Raw genomic sequence first — 21409 nt, 5'->3', positions numbered from 1 at the left:
ACAGCTTCCTGTATCCTGAGCTATTGTCCAGCGTCCCACAAGATGTGGGTCACACATAGACTTAAAGGATGTATGTGGGGCGGGGGTGGGAGGAGCGGTTATTGAGTGGTGGAGGTGGCTCTCAGCGGGATGGATGGGGCGCCCCTGGGGGGAAGGAGTGGAAAGATGACATTCCCCTGGAGACTGGCTGTCCAGTTGTTGAACTGCTTTCTGTATTCAGACATTCCTCCTCCTCTCTCTTTCTCTGCTGCATCTTTCCACCATTCCTTGGCTTGTCTCCTTGTCTCCTCATCTGCTCCTCTGCCTGTCTGCTTTTAGAGCCTGGGGTTTGGGGTTTATATGGGTACACGACAGTGGGCATGGCAGGTCAACGGGCAACTTTTTGGGCGCAAAAACAGGAATGCCTGCCCCCATTTAGGGCCATGGGTCTCCAGCCTTGAGGGTGGGGCCTTTGCTGGGGAACCACCAGCTTCTACCCAGTGTTTCCCTGTCTCCTGTCCATATCAATTGTAGGTTGCATCAAAGAAGCACAGGGCCACACTAGAGACCTGATGTCTCCAGTTGCCAGTTGGAGATGTTGTGCTCTCTCATTAATTCCATCTCCATGACACTCAGGGAAGCTAAATCAACCAAATGCAAGCACATCAGTAGTTTTATTGGAGCCTTAGGTTTTGAACACAGGAGGTCGATAATTCCCTTGTCCCGCTTTAATAAGACACTAATGCCTAGAGAGGATTTGGCTGCATTTTTTAAGAGCCTCAAATGGTTTATCATGTCCATCAGTGATACACACAAAGCCTTCAGAATGTGAGCAGATAGGCTAGGCCCGTCCTGTGGAGCAATGACTGTGTGTATCACACCCTGCTTCACTGCACTGTGAGGGTTGTTTAAATGCAGTTCACTCATTCAAATTCAATGAGAAGAAATTAAAACTCAAAAATAAAATCAATACTTATCTCTTTGTGCCTACTCAGTGACTATGGACGCTGGCTTTCATGGGTAATAGATTCAAGCACCACTGCTACTGAATGCTGAAATTTATGGACTTCTCCATAGTCATTAATTAATAGTGTGCACACACAGAAAAATAACCAGGCAGAACACTTAGAAATAAAATTATTGCTGAAGCACTGACTACATAGTTTTTAAGTGGTCAGTCAGGTGAATAAAATGAATAATTGAATATGCTTTACAAGCAGGCAGTGTGGACAAGCATCCCAACAGGTTTTTAATTCTCTCTAAAAAACACATATCTTACAGAGGGATATGAATTGATTTTATTCTTATCTACTTGCCAAGGCCTTTTGTGGTTGTGCTTTCTCTGTGAGGGTTTACAAGAGCCCTTGCATCATAGTGTGCAATCTCATAAAGGATGCTTTGGGGAGTCCTTTTCAGTAAATAGCTGAGGACTTAATTTCAGCCTAGGAACCTGCAGAGAAGTTAGAGAGAGAGAGAGAGAGAGAGAGAGAGAGAGAATATGGGTTTAGGCATGATGAAAATTATGCTATATCCTGGCCTTCTTTATACTTGTTGGAAAATAATTTCCATGGGGAACTTTTCTTAGAAAATGCATGTCTTGCTGGGAATATCTATTATCAATTGGGGCTATGTTGATTTCTGGGTGTAATTCTTGAGAGAATTCTGCTCCGTGTCTGCAAATATGGAAAAGAATGATCCTGGCCAGAGGAATCAGAACTGAAATTATATTGCGTTTTGAAACCAGGTTTATCTTGGGCTTCCTTTCATCCTTGTCCTTTCCTCTGTCAACAAAATTTTTCTATAAAGATTAGATAGTAAATATTTTAGTCTTTGCAGACTATACAGTGTCTGTTTCAACTACTCAACTCTGCCATTGCCGTATGAAAGCAGACATAGACAGTGCATTAACAAATGGGTGTAGCTTGCTCCAGTAAAACTTCATTCACAAAAAAAAAGGTGGGAGCTGCATTTGGCCCATGGGATATGATTTTCTGACCCCTCATCTACCTGCTTTAGAGCTAGCAAAGGCTTGGAATGGTTGACATCCCAAGGAGAGCAGAAGCAAAGGTGTGATGAGGAAGAGAGAGAATGAACAGCCTTCTCCAGCTCTTTTTTTTTCTTCACTGACAGGATTGTTTTCCTCCGTCTGTGAAAAGTTCTACTTCCACAGGGCAGGCCTAGTGCTGACCCATGGAGGGCAATGGAGAGTTTGGTTTTTCTAGTAAATTGGTAAGTCTTCTCCCTATTCCTATTCAAGGTCTATACGAGTAACTCTCAGAGGAGAGACTTGCAGTCAGAGCTCTTATTCCTCAATGTTTTGATGGTATTGTTTCTCTATTGCTTCTCTTAAAGGTCAAAATCATTAGCCTGAAGGTCTTACACTTGGGGAAAGAAAGAGTAAACCACCTCACTTATTTTTGTCACAACTCAAAGGAAAGATGGGAAGGTGGATGAGGAGGACTGATATTCCCCAGGCAGAACTTGACAAGAACAGAAGGAAATGTTTTCTTTAGATGATGATCCAAGGATGTGGTGAGCCCAGACATGAGGGTAGTTGAGAAAGCATGCCAGAGACTCTGCTGAATGCATTTGGATTGCAGAGGTTTGCCAGATCCCAAAGCTAATTAGGACTAGGCAGAAAGAGGCTCAGCATTCCACAGCCTGACTAGTTCCCTTAAGGTAACGCTTCTTTGAAGTCTGAGAATATCCCACTGTTTATTTAAGTTTTAGCCCTCAGCCTTTTCCAAAAGGATTTGAAGGAGCTTAAACATTAATCAAAATGCAAACTAAGATTATTAGTAATAAGCCAAAATCAAGCCAATCCAAATAAATTTTAAAAAGAATAAATGTTGCCAGAGGTGGAAGATAAGCCGATTGCTTCTCTGGGTAATGGGTTTGGCACCGGTGTGAGACTATTGCCTGGGATGTCCCCGGGGGAAGACAGAACCCAGGCACACATCTATCAAAAGACACTGCCAAATTTCAAGATTGACCAAATTACAGGATTGAGTAACATCTGCCCTCCCACCTACCAATTCTGAGATTATTTTTATTTTATGTGGAATTTGGTTTAAATAAGCATCACTTTCAGGGGTTGGTGGTGGTGGGAAAATCAGACATGATTCCTGATGGTGTACGAGGATGGGGAGAGGCAAATTTAACTTGCATTAGTTGAATTTGAGAGGGAAGTATTTGGATGAGCCTCAGCTTTTCCCTTTTCACCCAGAAGCAACCAAAAGAGCAAAGCATCACTCTTCTCTCCTGGGGGACTGGCTGCCTCTGTGACCACTCCAAGAACCACAGTATCAATTCTACTCCCTCCCCACCTTGCCCACCTTTCATGGGGCAGGCATCCAACATTCTCCACCCCCATTCCAGGGAAAGGCAAGCAGATCCTAGAGCAGTGTTATTTAAGACACAAGAAAAATTGTACTAAAGTGTGTGCATTTGTGTGTGTGTGTGTGTGTGTGTGTGTGGTGTGCTGAATGTCAGTGAACTCAGGAACAAAAGAAGCCTACAGATATTTCTAGACCTTAGGGCAAGGTTTGGGCAGTTTCTCAAATAATCTTTCTCTCTGTTGTAGCCATTAGCAGAAATTTGATGAGTCATTGGCCAATACATTTAGGAGTATTATATCAATGAGTTTGGCGGGAGACAACTAAAAATTCACTGAGCTAGGCCAGACCACAAAGGCCTGGGCCAGGTTTTCAGATTGCTAAAAATAACAATTCTGACTCATTAATTACTAAGGCAGAACAGTCATGATATACATGAAGGACTAGGCTCTGAAATGCCTCCGGGAGGCTGTAGAAGTCAGTCATTGTCACAGTACTATTGTGCAGCCATCCCCACCCCCACTCCTCAACTCAGTGGCTGGAAACACAGAATTAATGTGTGCTCACACATCTTTGGGCCAGTTAGAGTTTGGCTAAACTGATCTGGTTCCACTAAACTTAAACTTGGGGCCACTGATTGATGTCAGTTTCTCTTGTCGTGTAACTAGTAGGCAACTCAGGAACTTTCTATCATGGCTATGGTAAAAATGTAAGAAGACAAGTCCAATCCTGCATGTGCATTTCAAATCACATTTCAATTGTACTAATATCCCACTATCTAAAACAAGTTGAGTGGCCAAGTCAAAGGTCAGCAGCCAGGGAAACATTTTCTGTCTATTCTGAGCCCATGGCAAGGATGTGGATGGATAATACTACAAGGGAGTGAAAAACTGAGAACAATAATTCTATACCAAAGAATAATGCCAAATAATGCCACTAATGCCAGAAAGGCATTCCTAAGTTGGTAGGTTATGCAGCCTTTGTGGAGAAAGCAAATTCTCTGGTTACAAAAGCCCCTAACCGGAGACCTAGGGTTTTCTGTAATGTTTTGGGCCAGTGAAAAGGGTAAGGTCAGAAATCAGGTCCCCACTCAAGGATGTCATATAAAGATGTCATCATTATAGCACTCTTACATCCTCTCATATTCTACTTTTAACTGAGTCATCAGGAATACCTGAGGTTTCAATATAACAGGGTAAGATAAAGCCTTCCACATGTTTTTAAAATCTTCGTTTCTCTCTAGCATGTTTTGTTCCACAAAGCTAAGGGCCAGGAGACTGTTTCTTTTTATTAATGAAACGAATCTGTTCCTTGTATAGACAATTTTTACTCTATGGAGATCTTATTTCCTTCTTTGTGAGAACTTTCAGGATGCTCATGGATAGCTCTGGCCATGACAATTTTAATAGAGCTTCTTTTTCCTCTTTTATTTATGAATTCTCTGTTTGACCACATGGTTTTCAGTTTTACTGCCACTGAACATTCATTGCAGGCTGCCTTGATTCAGTTTTGAAAGCAGACAAGCAAAGAAGGAAGGAGGAAGGGAGTGGAAAAGGAAGAAATAAAAGAGAAAAAAGATTCAAATTGGTATCATGTCTTGTCCTTATGTTAAATAATCTTGCAATCAGGCATATTTCTTGGTCCTTAATATTAAACAACATTGAGAACAAGCAGCAGTAACTTAGTTCCTGGAAGATCCTTGCTCTTGGAAGGTAATACTAACAGCCAACTAAAATAGCCTACGGGTCAAGACTAATAGTTTGCTCATCAGAACTTCCTTCCAGATCCTCATAGTCCTGTTCTCATCAACCCAAAGCTACTATGGTATAAACTCTGTCTTGCAAAACCCACCTTAAAATGACCCAGTCTGGGCCTTTCCATAAATATTCTCTCTCATCATTTCTCCTTGACCTTATTGAGGTTGTGTTATCCATTACTGCAACAAATCTAATAAACTTAACTTTGAATAATCAATAGATTTTGTGGTCTTTAGGGAAATCATTATTCAACAGAAAAAAGCAAGTTTTTTATTTGTAAAAATCATCCATTGTCTTGTATATTTATATACCTATGTAAGCTACAGAACATACTCGGGCAATAACCTAACATGCTATCAGTTTCAACCTTGTCATATACATTAGTCATCTCTGACTTTGATAGGAAAAGTCACATATAACAACTAAAAACATTCATTACAATATGTGGTGGTTATTAAGAAAGATGAAGTCATGTCTATAAAGCGAGCAAGTCGGTTTGAAATATTTTGACTTAAGATGAATTGGGAAATCTTTTTTTCTTTATTTTAGGGTTAAGAGGTACACGTGCAGATGGGTAACTTGCATGTCACGGAGGAGGTTTAGTGTACAGATACTTTTGTCACCCAAGTAATTAGCATAATATCCAATAGGTAGTTTAAGTGAAGTTTTCTTCAATGCTGTTAGTCAAAGAGCATGGAAACCAACTGTACATGTTATTGACTTCCTTCCTCCAGGGGAGCCATCTGTGAGCCATGCTCTTGTCTCATTCCTGTGTGCATCCCTCTTCCTCCGTGCATGGCGTTCAGGCAACAGGGCCTGTGGCAGGCTGTAGGGCTAATTACCTAAACTGGTGACCCTGTCTGGGTTGGAAAGATTACCAATGTGTTGATGTCTGTGCACCCACTGTTGTGTGTGGAAAGATGGTGGATTCAGGTAAGACAACTATCAGGTGAACCAATTAGCAGGTAACCGAACATCCAGAAACTTGCAACCTTTTTTGCTTCTACTTTACATTTCAGAGGCATGAAGTGGTTGATTCTATTCTTGGTTTCGGTTTTAAAATGGCCCTACATGCTATTTCTTAAATTATTTTTCCACATTTATCATTTCAGCAAGACGTGCTGTGGGAGGATCCTTCTGCGTATGCTCTCTATTAACGCTGATTTTTGTGTTGCAGTTCCGACCTTCTCATTTATCTGATGTCCGGCTGTCAAGGGCCTGTCATGACTTCAAATGTGTAACCCTATGTTGGCTTTTGGAGTCAACTGATTTGAAGTAGAAGTTATCCCTAAAGAAAATTTGGCTTCCCCATTTTTAAAGTGGTGAAATAATGAAGTTTAGTGAGCAAAATATATAACTTTAAGCATTAAAGGGGAAAGAAAGAAAGAGCTAAGCAGAAAAAAGAAACAAAGAAGGAATGAAGGAAGAAAGAAAGGAGAAAAGGAAGGAAGGAAAAGGAAGGAAGGAAGGAAAGAAAAGAAAAAGAAAGAAAGAAAGAAAGAAAGAAAGAAAGAAAGAAAGAAAGAAAGAAAGAAAGAAAGAAAGAAAGAAAGAGAGAAGGAAAGAGAAAAAGAAAGAAAAAGAGAAAGAAAAACAGAAAGAAAGAAAGGAAAGGAAAGGAAATAAAGAAAAAGGCGAGGAAAGGAAAGGAGAGGAAAGGAAAAGAAAAGAAGAGAAGCAAGAAAATGTACTGAGTATAATGTTTGGATATTGTGAGTCCCTTAGAAAAGGTGTTAATAATCAGTAAAGGAGGGAAGAGTTCTAGGTAGAAAGGTACAGACCCCTTTTCATGGCAAAGGTCAGTTATTCAATAAGGAAACATTTAGGATGATGTCTATGTGCCAAGCACGGAGAGAGTTATGAGAATGTCTCATTTCCTCAAAGTTTCTACTCTTATTCCAATAGAAAAACAACAGTACAAGATACAGGATGGAGAAGGTGAGTTGAATGTTTTTTAATTCAACACAGGAATTCTTGGTTCCACTCTCCAACTGAATGTAAGGAATTAGGAGATTAGCTTTACGTTGTTCTAATTTTTCCTGAGAGCTCATATCAACAAACACTTGTTGGACAGTTTCTATGAGGCAGGAACTCTGCTATGTTCTGGAATGAGCAGATGGAGTTATACAAATATGTACAAGACATATTTCTTGCCATTAAATTATATATAAGCTAATAGAGAAGAATAAGCATTAATCTGTGAAATAAAGAATAGTCAGACTTGGAAAGTTTCACCAATTTTCAACAGCATAGAGTGCAGCATTAGGCAAAGGTCCAAAAGTGGTATCATCCAAATGGAATGCGGACATTGGAAAGTTGAGGAAAAGGTCAAGGAGTCAGACAATGAATGAATCACTAAAGAAGTATTATATATGTTCATAGGTGAGTTTATGATTTCATTTTACTTGATGTCAAATGGTGGAACACCCAAATATTTTACTCGTGATTGTATTTTTGTGCTTCAGTTACTGGCACCTTTATTTTCTTCCATTAGTGCCCTACATCCATCAATGCCTATGTATAGAATATTTTGACCTCAGTAAATTCATAACAGTACTAACAACAGAGTCACGGGTGTTCTAGGAAGGAAAATAAGGGACAGGTGGACTATGAGAGATGCAAAATTCCAAGCCAAGGGACTGAGGGTGTCGTCAAAGGAGTAATCTCAGGCCCAGTAGCCAGCTGTCTCCTAATATTGATGTTCTTTTCTGCATATTATCACTGTCAGGCAAATCTTCAAAATATTTCTGAATCAAAGCCTGCACAAATGATAACTTTCAATGTGCAATGTTTCCTTTTATTTTAATTATTTTTTAGACAGGGTCTCACTCTTTCGCCCAGGCTTAAGTGCAATGGCGCGATCTTGGCTCAACCTCCACCTCCCAGGTTCAAGTGATTCTCCGTGCCTCAGCCTCCTGAGAAGCTGGGACTACAGGTACGCACCACCACGCCTGGCTACTTTTTTGTATTTTTAGTAGAGACGGGGTTTTACCAAGCTGACCAGGCTGGTCTCAAACTCCTGACCTCAACTAATCTGCCCACCTCCCAAAGTGTTGATATTACAGGCATGAGTCACCACACCAGGCCCCATTTTCCTAATATAGTGTAGGTGTGTTCAATTTTCTCAATAAATTTAAGTTGAAGTTTCATTAGCTCTTTTTTGGAATCCTAAATGGAACTTATTGTTACTGGTTTTGTACAACAAGAAGCAGAGCTCACAAGAAGTCACTTAAAATGAAGAGGAATAAAGTAGAGTGCTGGTTTCTTGTGTGACCAATGCCAGTTAACTGACATAGGTTAAATAAAACTTGTCAGTGTATGTGTGCATGTGCATGTGTGTTTGTGTGTGTGTAAGTACGCACACACTTGACCATGACAAGTAGAGGCTGTTGACACAGAGTGCAGCCTACTGTGTAAATCGGGGGTATAAGAAAACCAGGAGACACTTGCACTATTAGTTTCCTAGGGCTACCTCATCAAAGCATCGAAAAACAGGTCACTTGAAACAACAGCACTTTATTTCCTCACAAGGCTGAACGCTGGAATTCCAAAATAAAGGTGTCAGCAGACCCCCCCACTCTCTCTGGGATAAGGCTTTCTGTGTCTTCTAGCTTCTGGTGTTTTCTGGCAGTCCCTGGTATTGCTTGCCTGTGTATGTGTCACTCCATCACAGGGCCATCTTCTCCCACTCTTTTCACAGCATCTTCTCCCTATGTCTAACTGGCTTTATGTCAAAATGTCCCCTTCCTATAACAACACCAGCCACATCAGAATAGGACCCACACCAATTACCTCATTTAATTTTTTTCAAATTTTTAATATTTGTGGGAACAGAGTAGGTGAGTATATTGACATGGTACATGACATGTTTTGATAATGGCATGCCTTGCATAGTAATCACATCATGGAGAATATGGTATCCATCCCCTGAAGCATTCCTCCTTTGAGTTACCAACCATCCAATCATATTCTTTTAGTTATTTTTAAATGTGCAATTAAGTTACGATTGACCATAGTCACTTTATTGTGCTGTTAAAGAGTAGGTCTTATTTATACTTTCTAACTAGTTTTTGTATCTATTAACCATCCCCACCTTCCCCTACACCCCCACTTACTCCCCAACTATCCTTCCTAGCCTCTGGTAACTATCCTTCTCCTTCTCCTCTCTATGCCATGGATTACTTCTCTAACAGCCACTTTTCCAAATAAGGTCACACACTGATTTACTTGGAATCAGGACTTCAGCGTATCTTTTTGGTGTGATACAATTCAGCCCAGAACACTTGCACATGGCCCCTTTAAAAAGAAGTCTAGCCTAGAAACTGACTTCCAGCTTTACTGGTTTCACTGCTCACTGTTGTTTCTTTGGTACCAAGTATTCTCTGTTCTCCAATTCTTTCTGATTTATTTCTCAGATGGTTGGCTATGTCAAATAGTATTTTGGGAAGGGTAATGTGTCAGTGGAATTATTGCTAAATTCTTTTCTTGAGTTTTATAATTTTTCCACAATAAGACCGATTATTTGGGGGAATAAATTAAAATGTCCATATAATTCCTGCCAAAATCATAGAAGCAGAACTTTGTATTTCAGTATAAAAAGGGCCCTAGAGAAAGCTGATTTTCTTTCATCTGATGAAAGGACTTATGCTCCTCAAGGTTAAGTGACTAGATTAAGGTCACACAGTTAGAATCAGAACCAGAAAAAAAAATCCAAATGGTCAATGTAGATCGTGCAAATGTCATTGTTTGCAGTCTCTGTATTCAGTTCAATGGTAGGATTCACACCCACTTTTAGAATCTTGTTGGAACTTGACTCAAAAGGACTAAGTTCAGAAGCCAGGCACTCCTCCAACTTCACTCACATATTGATCAAAGACATTTCCCTTCCACTATTCTTTGCAACTATGACATGCTTTCCATGTCAAAACAAAACAGTGGCCTTAACAGAATCAAGAAATGAAAATATCAAAACAGTTTGAGACTATTCCCATTTTAATGTAAAGAATATTACCTGGCAAATTTTTGACTTGGGTTTTCACTAAAATTAGTAGTATCGAGTGAATTTGTGCAAATCAAATGATGCTTGTGCGGAGTATGGAAAGTTACTAGAATCGTAGTGAATACTCCTGCATACTTATGTAATTTTGGAAATGCCACTGAGTGCCAGTTTCCTTGTAAGTAAAATCAGGGGAAAAATCATCATTCTTACTTAACTCATAATATTGGCATTCTGACTATAACTTGGCATCCAATAAGCAGCCAATAAACATTTATGTGTTCATTTATGTTTTTGGAAATACTCCAATAAATAATTATTTCATCTTGATGCTTCCCTGTGCAGATGATATTCAGACAGATCTATGTTAAAATCCAGATCTTCCTGTTAATAGCTATGTGACCTTGGGCATGTTTTCCTATTTTCTTGGTCCCTTCCTGCTTGAAATAAAAATGGGAATCATGATAATGACTTCATTATACAGATATTGTGAGGGTTACGTGCAATCATCCATATAAAGTGCTTGGTGTGGAATCTTAGCACTTAGCAAGTGTTTCGTTTGTGATAGTTACTGATGTCATTGTTATTTTTATTTTTCAGTACCATATTTAGGGCTTGTCTACTTTTGTGACTTCTAATTAGTAAGAGAAAATCTACATGTTAAAAGACTATTTTGGTTTGTCTCTCCTATCTTACTTAACTTATCAGGTGTTAAGCATAACTGAATAGGGAATAGATTTTCTAATTAGTACACAATGAGGAAGTTTCCGTGTCATCCATCTTATTATTCTTGACCTGAGGTATCCCTTTTTGGATTCCTATGCCTAGAACCCTCAGAGCCTGCTACAAATGGAATATGTGTGTCCCCCTGCAAAATCATATATTCCAACTCTAATCGCCAATGTGATGGTATTTGGAAATAGGACCTTTGGAAGGTAATTTGGTCATAAGGCTGGAGACTTCTTGATGGGATTAGTGTCCTTATAAAAAGAAGTAGGAGAAAGCTTGTTTCCTCTCTCTATGCTGTCTGCCTTATATGGATACAGGAAGATGGGCAATCTGCAAACCAGAAGGAGGATGTTCATCAGACACCTAATCTGCCAACATCTTGATCTCAGACTTTCCAGCCTCCAGAACTGTGAGAAGTAAATTTCTATTAAGCCACCCAATCTATGTGAATTGTTATAGCAGTTGAACTAAGGGCTTCTGTTTTTCCATTTTTAAAATAATAATAGTAACAACTATTTTTACCTTATAGAATAATTAATGATTGTATTTCTAATAATTAAAATGCTCAAAAGCTGTAAAACTGGTAACACCTAGTTGGCTATAAACTATCAAATAGATACTGCCTTGAGTAGAAGTATACCATAATTACCATAAAGAGGAGAAGTAAAAGAGAGAAGAAGGAAAGATATATATTTATTCAGTGTCTTTTATATCTTAGACACAGTGCTTACCTGGTGCTTTCAAATATGCGTTTATTTAGTCTTCATAACAAATGTGGGTGCCATAATATGAAAATGTAGAACCTGGGAAAAGTGAAGCCTAGGGTATGGAAAGTCACTTAAGGTTACATGGCTGGTCCACAGGGATTTTAGTTCTACCTACCTCTTAAAATGGCAGATTGAGCACCAAAGTACTTTCTTCTCCATTTTTCCAAAATCTCAAATGCAAATTAAAGGTACAATAAGATACTTTTAAAACTATATGATCCAACAGCCTTTTAGAATATCAATTTTTTAAAAAGTTTAAAGCAATATTTATGAGCATATATTAAGTTAATTATTTTTATTATACAAATTTAAGTCTGTCTGACTCAATTATCTCTATTCTTTCCTCTAAACCATGTTATCTCATTATCCCTTTGATTATGGTCTCCTGTGTCTCTCTATAATTCTTACAAATGAACCAGTTGAGCTTAACAGTAAACCAATTATAGTATAACTTCTCTATTTTAATCAAAGAAGGGAACCCTTCCTGATTATTCAGGGATTTTGATAATTTAATTTTTCCTTCAGGTCTTTGTGTAAACTTGAGGCAATAATGTAGTTTTCTCCTAAGTTAACTGCACTATCGTTGAACTCTTGGACTCATGTATGCTTAAATTAGCGATGTCAGTTTTAGAAAATTAAAATTCTGAATTCCAAGTTAAATTTGAATTTCAGATTAATAATTTTTTTAGTATAAATATGCTTCTGTAATGTTTGGGACATAGTTATACTGAAAAATGTTATTTATCTGAAATCCCAATTTAATTGCGTATTCTGTATTTTATCTGGCAACTCTCTCAAATATGTGTCAGGATTGGCAATCATTGTTTTAATGACTGCTTCATCCAGAAATATCATTAAAAAGCAAACTCAGGTATATCAGTCTTTGAAATTTCCCATCTAATTTACATATCAACTAAAATGTCATATCATCTTTTAGTTCTCTGAAGAGATCACAAACTATAGAAGCTGTCTGATGTACCCATGAGATTTTGGGAAATAAATTATATCCTTTTTATAGGTGGAGTGAGCAGTATTGACATAGGGTGGCTAACTAATTGTTATGTATTTGATAACAATTAGGCTGAAAATCTGAGTCTAAGTTTGGTCTTTTGCTTTCTTTACCAAAATTCTACTTTCCTGAAGGAAATTTAAATTACTGTGGTATGAGTACTCTTGAAACTCATAACTAAAGGTGTACTAAGGTTCTTAGTTGCAAGCAACAACCAACTCTAACTTAGGCATAAGAAGATTTGTGGAGAGATTATTGAGAGCAAATTGACAGATACGACTTTGTAACTGAAAGCACTCCATGATTCTTCACAATGTGAAGTGAGAATCAGAAAACAACATTTTGTAGCTGAAACAACATCTTTAGTGCCATGTCACTAAACCTCTGCTTGCTCTATATTCTGCTTTGCATCACAGACTCAGCATTCAAATGTCCTAGAAAGCTTGACTGCTTGGCCAAGATTAGGTCACATTCCCCTTCCCTACCTGTACTGGAAAGAGGGTTCTGAACTTATGTCATGAAGCTGGAATTGTTTTCTCCCATGTCTGTCTATAATGGAGAAGAGAAAATTATGCTGTAAAAAGTCAGGGCAGGAAAATGGATGGTTGGTGGCAAAAAATCAATAATTATCCATTAAACATTTAGGTACAAAAGGCCCTTTTATATCCTTCTCTACATTGATCCCCAATTTTCCTATCAATAAGAGGAACACGGATGAAACTGGAGGTCGTTATATAAAGTGAAATAAGCCAGGCACAGAAGGACAAACTTCACATGTTCTCATTTGTGGAATCTTAAACCAATTGAACTCGTGGAGATAGACAGTAGAAGGATGGTTACCATCACTGGGAAATGTAGGGTGGGGGTATTTCGGGGAAGTGGAGAGGGTTAATGGATACAAAAACAAAAGTTAGAAAGAATGAATAAGACCTAGTATTTGTTAGCACAACAGAGTGACTGTAGTCAAAATAATTTGACTGTATGGTTTTTAAAAACTAAAAGGGTGGCCGGGCGCGGTGGCTCAAGCCTGTAATCCCAGCACTTTGGGAGGCCGAGACGGGCGGATCACGAGGTCAGGAGATCGAGACCATCCTGACTAACACAGTGAAACCCCGTCTCTACTAAAAATACAAAAAAAAACTAGCCGGGCGAGGTGGCGGGCGCCTGTAGTCCCAGCTACTCGGGAGGCTGAGGCGGGAGAATGGCGCAAACCCGGGAGGCGGAGCTTGCAGTGAGCTGAGATCCGGCCACTGCACTCCAGTCCGGGCGACAGAGCGAGACTTCGCCTCAAAAAAAAAAAAAAAAAAAAAAAAAAAACTAAAAGGGTATAATTGGATTATTTGTAACACAAAGGATAAATGCTTGACGTGATGGATGTTCCATTTACTGTGATGTGATCATTATGCACTGCATGCCTGTTTAAAAATACCTCATGTAACCCATAAATATATACACCTACTATGTGCCCCAAAAATTAAAAATTAAAATTAATAAAAGGAAAAAACGAGGCAACCTTCTGTAGAATAAGGAAGCGATAGCAGCAATGGAAACTGAAGCATGGTAGCTGCCTTGAGAAGTAATCCTTAATATTAGAAGTCATTTTTTTTGTGAGGATCCTTCCATGTAGTAGCTTTATTCTTTGCCTTTGAGAACTTACCCTTCTTTTGATCTCCCTCCTAAAAGCTATATCAACTGTAAGGCTAACTGGATTCAAGGATGGTGGATACTATCTCAGTCTGAGTTTTTCTGGATAACAGCTCTCTGCCTTTCTTAATACAAATTTATAATCATTATCATCGAGATGAGGAACTTGTAACTTCGAATACATGGGTGGGTTTTAAGGAGTCAGAAAAATTCCTGTAACTTATTATAATTTTTGAGTAAGATTTTACGTGCGTATTCCTATAAAAAGAATCCACAGTTCTAAAAATGTATATTCTCAAAGGGATCTATTAAGGAAAACAGGGTTCAATGACATAAATGAAACCAGGAATATTAAATGTCTTTGCCAATTTCAAATAACTTTTTAGTAGCACAATCAAGACATCAAGTTCCCAATATAGAGAAATTATTTGAGTTTTGTGCCAATTATGCATGTATTTCTAAAGGCAAAATACAGAAGCCTTTTCTTTTTACTAAATATGCCCTTCATTCTGGGAATGTCACGATGGCATTATCAGCTTCACCTCACTCCCCATGTCTGGTGATCCTGGCAGAGAACCATCTAGCCAAGCAGATGACTGAGACCAACCCTTCCTCAATTATTTCTTTTTTGTAGAAATGCCATTAATAGCTAGTACAATACTTTGTGCAAAGATACATTGTTTTTATGGCTTCTTGATATTTCCACTTGATGTATTTTCATATAGGTAAGTTTCTTCTCATATCTTGATTGCCTGAATGGTCTCGTAGCAGGATTTGAATAACTAGAGAAAACCTTAATTGTATTTAAGGTGGCTTTTATCCTTTGAAAAAGCTTCTAGATTTAAAACATTACTACTCTTTGTTTGTTCAGGCTATCATAACAAAATACCATAGGCTGGGAGGCTCATGAACAACAGAAATGTGTTTCTCACAGTACTGGAGTTCAGGAAGTTTAAGATCAAGGCACCAGCTGATTCAGTGCCTGTGAGAGCACACTCTCAGGGCAAGCCTGGAAGGGTCACCAGGCAGAGAACTGGCTGAGCAAGTGCAGAAGCTGGCCAGGGTTGCGGGAGTGCCAGCAGTGAACATGGTGTGTACTTGACACAAGTAGTATTTGAAGGCTTGCTTCCATCCTGAACTGTTGTTTGTGCAATGTTGGGAAGAGCATTTATTCTCTTTGGGTCTCAGAATCACCTGTAAAATGGGGGAATTAAGAGACCTTTAAAGTCTAAAGTTCTAGAATTGCACATACTAGCAGTGAAACATTTTGAATTTGGGATTTAGGTCCCCCACCCCCGATACATTTTCCCGGGAGGATCCAGGGGCATTAACTCATTCAGATCTTTGCAGGATTCAACATTTATCTTTAATGTAACCCTGAATATCAGCCAGCTGATTTATAATGGTACATTTTTACATCTTCAATACATAGTAAGGAAGAAACATGAACTGAAACCTTTAGAACAGTTGTAAACAGCATGGAATCACATAGAATTTTTCCCTCTAGAAAAATCAATCAAATATTTAGTTCATAAGAATATTTTGATTCAGCTAATTAAACAACATTATTAATACTTAGAAGTAAATTATAATTATACATTGTTGGTTGGATTTTGATGTGTAAACATAAATTGAGTCTCCTTGTGACTCTATAATACATGTAATGTATTATATATATGAGATGGTTAACCTTTACAAACATGATTGTTTTTAGCCTTGGTATTATTAGACTTATAGTTCCAGGGAAGTGCAAACCAGAGAAGTAACTTACAGAAAGGGACTTCTATGTAATATTATCTATGAGTGGAGGAAGGAGTTTAACATGGGAAGCAGATCTAAGAGAGCATCTGCTTTCAACAGAATCTTACACATAAACTCTGATTCCCATGGGTTTAGGGAACATGCTCAGCATGTAGAGTAATGTTTTCTATTACTTTCATTTTCCACTTTCCTATTGCAAGCGTCTTCTTCAGAGATGTGTTTCCCTTTTAATCGGGCTTCGTCTGTTGTTCTATACCTGTCAGGTCTCAAATGTTGTTCCATAATTCTTAGATACGATTAAATGGTAACCAATTTATCATTATCTCAGAGGCAATTTAAAGCCTTATGAGTTGGATTTTTGTTCACATACACATGGGGAAAAAGAGAGGTTGTCTGTGATGAAAGGTGAATGTTTCCCTCAGGGAGGCAGTATAATGCTGTGGTAAAGGGCACAGGTTTTGGAATTCAAATTTCAACTCAGAGGAATTCCAATTCATTCATTCATTTAACAAATTTTTGTTGAATTATTACTATGTCCTAGACACTGTTGTAGGTGCTAGAGTGTAACAGAGGAAAAAAAAATCTACCCTTGTTTATCTTCTATTTTAATGAAGGAGTTAACAACAAACAAGATAAATGGAAAAAATGTATACCTAAATATATGAGATCATGATAAGTGTAGGGAGAAAAGGAAATTAAAAGAGGGATTAGAAGGTTGAAATGTTAGTTTAGCCCAGGGAGGTCTTACGGAGAAGATATTTTGCCAGGAGCAAATGCATATTGTCTTAGTCCATTTTCTGAGGCTGAGTAATTTATTTAAAAAATAACAATGATAAAAGAGGTTCCTTAGTTCATGGTTCCAGTGGCTGGGGAGTTCAAGGTCAGGCAGCTGCATCTGGCCAGAGCCTCATGCTGCATTATGATAGCTGATGGCACCACAAGATGAGAGTGTGTGAAAAGGAGGCAAAACACGAGGGACAACTTTATGGTATAACAATCCACTTTTGTGGAAACTAATCCAGTCCCTGGAGAGTGAGAACACACTTCCAGGAGATAGTACTAATCCCTTCATTAGGGTGGATTCCTCCAAACCCAAATACCTCCCAAAGGTTCCACCACCTCTCAACACCATCACATGGGGGTCCAAGCCTCCACTTGAGTTTTAGGGGGACAAACCGTATTCCAACTATAGCAAATGTGTTGTGTTACCTAGAATTTATATAATCTTTTCTGCAAAGTTTACAATTGTGTGTCTCTGTTGGAACTCTTTGCTGGGCTTCTGCCAGCATTTGGAAGGGCCTTGTGAAAGTGGGGTATCTTAAGCTTAATTTGCTTCATGTTAAGCACACACCTAAATCTGACACTTATTAATCAGGGTGACTTCGGCCAAGTAATTTAACCTCTCTAAAAAGTTCCCAGCTGTGAAATGGAGATAATAAACATATTAGTTCACTTTACTGGATGAACTGTAAGGCTCAGACAAGATAATGCACAAAAAAAATTCATCATTGTGTTAAGCACAAAACAGATGCTAAATTCCTAAATTCTTAAACGTATTCTTATGTGTCCTGTTAGTTTTGCCTACTTGCCTCTTACTTTTTTTTTAATTTATTTAACTACCCAGGCTATTTATGTGTTCACCATCATTTTTTAAAGCAAAATATTAGTTAAATTAAAAATCCTGATTTAGCTGAGCTTTTTTAAGGCACCCAAGTCTGGGAAGAAGGTAAAATGACATAAACGAAGCATCTACCTTTTATATATATTTTATATGTATTTATTCATTTAAACTTCTATCACACTGTGAGCACTTGCAGTATTATTAAACTCATCTTTTAGATGGAGACAGAGAGGCTCAGAAATATTAAGTAAATTGTCTAGTCACTCAGCTCATAGAGCTATAACTAGGATTCAGTCAGATATTTGTACTTAAAAGTTTATACTGTTTTCATAAAGTCTGAATGAATAAAATCTTCCACATAAATGAATTATTCATAAAATGAAGGTGGTATTCTTATCACTCAGTCTTGACCTTATGGAAATTAATTACCTAAATAAGGCATGATATTTACATATTTGTACCTGGTCCATTAAGGACTCAGAAGCAGAGGAAATTGGCAAAGATAAGAGGAGAACTGAATTTGATTTTCAGCCTGAATTATTGTTAGTGTGTTTAATAAGTGTAAATAGGCTAAGAGCATTTGCTGAAGAACACTTAGGAAATAAATCCATATAATGCTACCCAGGGCTGTTTATAAAATCACTGTTCTCTCAACAAATCTACACTTCAGTTTGGCAGGCTCCCCCGGGGGCTGGTGCCTGAGAGCCTGGAGACAAGATCCTGCTCATAGGATCAGCCTACCCATTGCAAAAAGGCCTCTCCTCCTCCAGCAGCTGGTCCAGTTCTCCTGATTCCCACTGGGGATCCATCTGTTCTTGAATCTCAATGCCAGCCCTGTCCTGTGGGAGCCACTGAAGCTGGTGATGCCCTTGTGGAGTATGCCTGCCCCGATCTTATTAATGTGGTGATTAGGCCCGACATGGAAGACTGCTCTTCTGGAGCTGAGCTAAAGGACACACGAACAAAATAAGCATTTCTGATATGGACACTACGAGCACACATTTGCCTGGCAAAGACGTCAGCTTATTTCACTTCACTTGACTTCGGGCCAAAAAGGAAGACTATTGGCTGATATTTTTGGGGGGAGGATGGGGTGGGTGCAAATTACTAACACCAAGATTTTGTTGTTGTTTTAAATTAATAAAAGGACTTCGTTAAAGATTATAAAAAAGAAAAAGTGTTAGGTGTTTTAACTCTTCTCATAATTCACTTTTATTACTTGACTCCCCATCTATCAAATCCTGAATCCTAATGTGGAACCTGATATAAATGAATTAAAACCAATTTAACAGTGGGCAAAGTAATTATTGGAAAGACCACGAACTCTGTCAACAAATGTCCATGTATTTAGTTAGATGGAAGAGGTCATTGATAAAGACATGCTTTTTAACAAAGAAACAAATTAGAATTATTGAATACACTGCCAACAGGGAGAAGTGAAAATTTTGATTTTTCTGGTCAAAAGATAAGCTAAAGAGTTTGAAAAGCAGACCTACGTATCTCAAGATCCTCAAGAATTATCATCATATTAAAACATAAAATATATTTTATGTTAATAACAATCATTCTAAATCATGAGTAAGAACTTAGACTTTAGGTTTAGGCTTATGAAGATGAGAAAATTATTATATTGTATTTTAAAAAACCATTTCATTAAAAACAAAAACAAGGAATACCACTCCCTTTTTAAGGTAATGAGCTCTGGCCACCTGCAGAATCCATTTCTTTTTTCTCTCCAGCATCAGTAATGAGCATGAATCATGGAGTCAGAGTGACTTAGGCTTGAATCCAAGCTCACACACCTATGGAATAGTAAGCAGCAGTGGACAAGATTATTATTGTTATTACGTTTGAGAGTGAAATGTACTTACATCAATAGAAAACATCTGTTTGTAAAAGTGGAGGTTAGAGAAGCTTACTTAGCAAATGGAATTGTCTTGCTTAGGAAAAAAGGGCAAATCATGTATGCTGTATTTTTATCAATTATAAAATGGGGACAAAAGTACACTTACAGCAGTATTGTTGTTATAATTAAATAGATATTATTTAATGTACAGCAAAGGCATGGCCTGTTAATTCCTTTCTTCTTCCCATTTCCCTTAGTCTTCTGCCTGTTCAGATTATTTAGTCCAAATCTTAACTCTTACACAGATAGATGACTTTGCCTATCACTCTAGTGATTATACCCCAGCAAACTCTGGCCTGATATTTTTATGATTCAGCCAGAGCAGCTTTACTGACTATCATTTGTTTGTTTGCTTATTTTCATGCAACATTTCACCACCCGTGTTGTTCCATAGCAGTCAGGTAATCAGTCCTAGATCCCACTCTTTTGCTCTGATGCACGTTCAGGGTGAATAACATGCTTAGAACATTAATGACAGACACATAAGTATTTACATTGGCAAAAAACAGGACTAGCGTCTACCATTTAAAGAGAAACTGACCTGGCAATAGATTGTGATGGTTGAGAGGTTGGAATACTGGCCAGTTAACTAAAATTTAATTCAGGAAATAATCAATTTATAAAGTGCCCAATTAACCAAATTAGTGATGTTCTTCAATTTTTCACTGTGAAAAGTTTTTACTGATGCCAAGACACTTACCAGGCCAACATAGTTGACTTTTGCAATACCCATCATTTTATTGGGGAATGGGTGGTCTGTTTCTTTTTTTTTTTTTTTTTTTTTTTTTTTATTATACTTTAAGTTCTAGGGTACATGTGCATTACGTGCAGGTTTGTTACATATGTATACTTATGCCATGTTGGTGTGCTGCACCCATCAACTCGTCAGCACCCATCAATTCATCATTTATATCATGTATAACTCCCCAATGCAATCCCTCCCTCCTCCCCTCTCCCCCCTCCCCATGATAGGCCCCAGTGCGTGATGTTCCCCTTCCCGAGTCCAAGTGATCTCATTGTTCAGTTCCCACCTATGAGTGAGAACATGCGGTGTTTGGTTTTCTGTTCTTGTGATAGTTTGCTAAGAATGATGGTTTCCAGCTGCATCCATGTCCCTACAAAGGACGCAAACTCGTCCTTTTTTATGGCTGCATAGTATTCCATGGTGTATATGTGCCACATTTTCTTAATCCAGTCTGTCACAGATGGACATTTGGGTTGATTCCAAGTCTTTGCTATTGTGAATAGTGCCGCAATAAACATACGTGTGCATGTGTCTTTGTAGTAGAATAATTTATAATCCTTTGGGTATATACCCAGTAGTGGGATGGCTGGGTCATATGGTACATCTAGTTCTAGATCCTTGAGGAATTGCCATACTGTTTTCCATAATGGTTGAACTAGTTTACAATCCCACCAACAGTGTAAAAGTGTTCCTATTTCTCCACATCCTCTCCAACACCTGTTGTTTCCTGACTTCTTAATGATTGCCATTCTAACTGGTGTGAGATGGTATCTCATTGTGGTTTTGATTTGCATTTCTCTGATGGCGAGTGATGATGAGCATTTTTTCATGTGTCTGTTGGCTGTATGAATATCTTCTTTTGAGAAATGTCTGTTCATATCCTTTCCCCACTTTTTGATGGGGTTGTTTGTTTTTTTCTTGTATATTTGTTTGAGTTCTTTGTAGATTCTGGATATTAGCCCTTTGTCAGATGAGTAGGTTGCAAAAATTTTCTCCCATTCTGTAGGTTGCCTGTTCACTCTGATGGTAGTTTCTTTTGCTGTGCAAAAACTCTTTAGTTTAATTAGATCCCATTTGTCAATTTTGGCTTTTGCTGCCGTTGCTTTTGGTGTTTTAGACATGAAGTCCTTGCCCATGCCTATGTCCTGAATGGTATTACC

The sequence above is a fragment of the Rhinopithecus roxellana genome, chromosome 5 (assembly GCF_007565055.1).
Source record: "Rhinopithecus roxellana isolate Shanxi Qingling chromosome 5, ASM756505v1, whole genome shotgun sequence".
Taxonomy (NCBI): Eukaryota; Metazoa; Chordata; class Mammalia; order Primates; family Cercopithecidae; genus Rhinopithecus; species Rhinopithecus roxellana.
The sequence above is the reverse complement of the archived record's forward strand: the minus strand, read 5'-3'. Positions refer to the sequence as shown.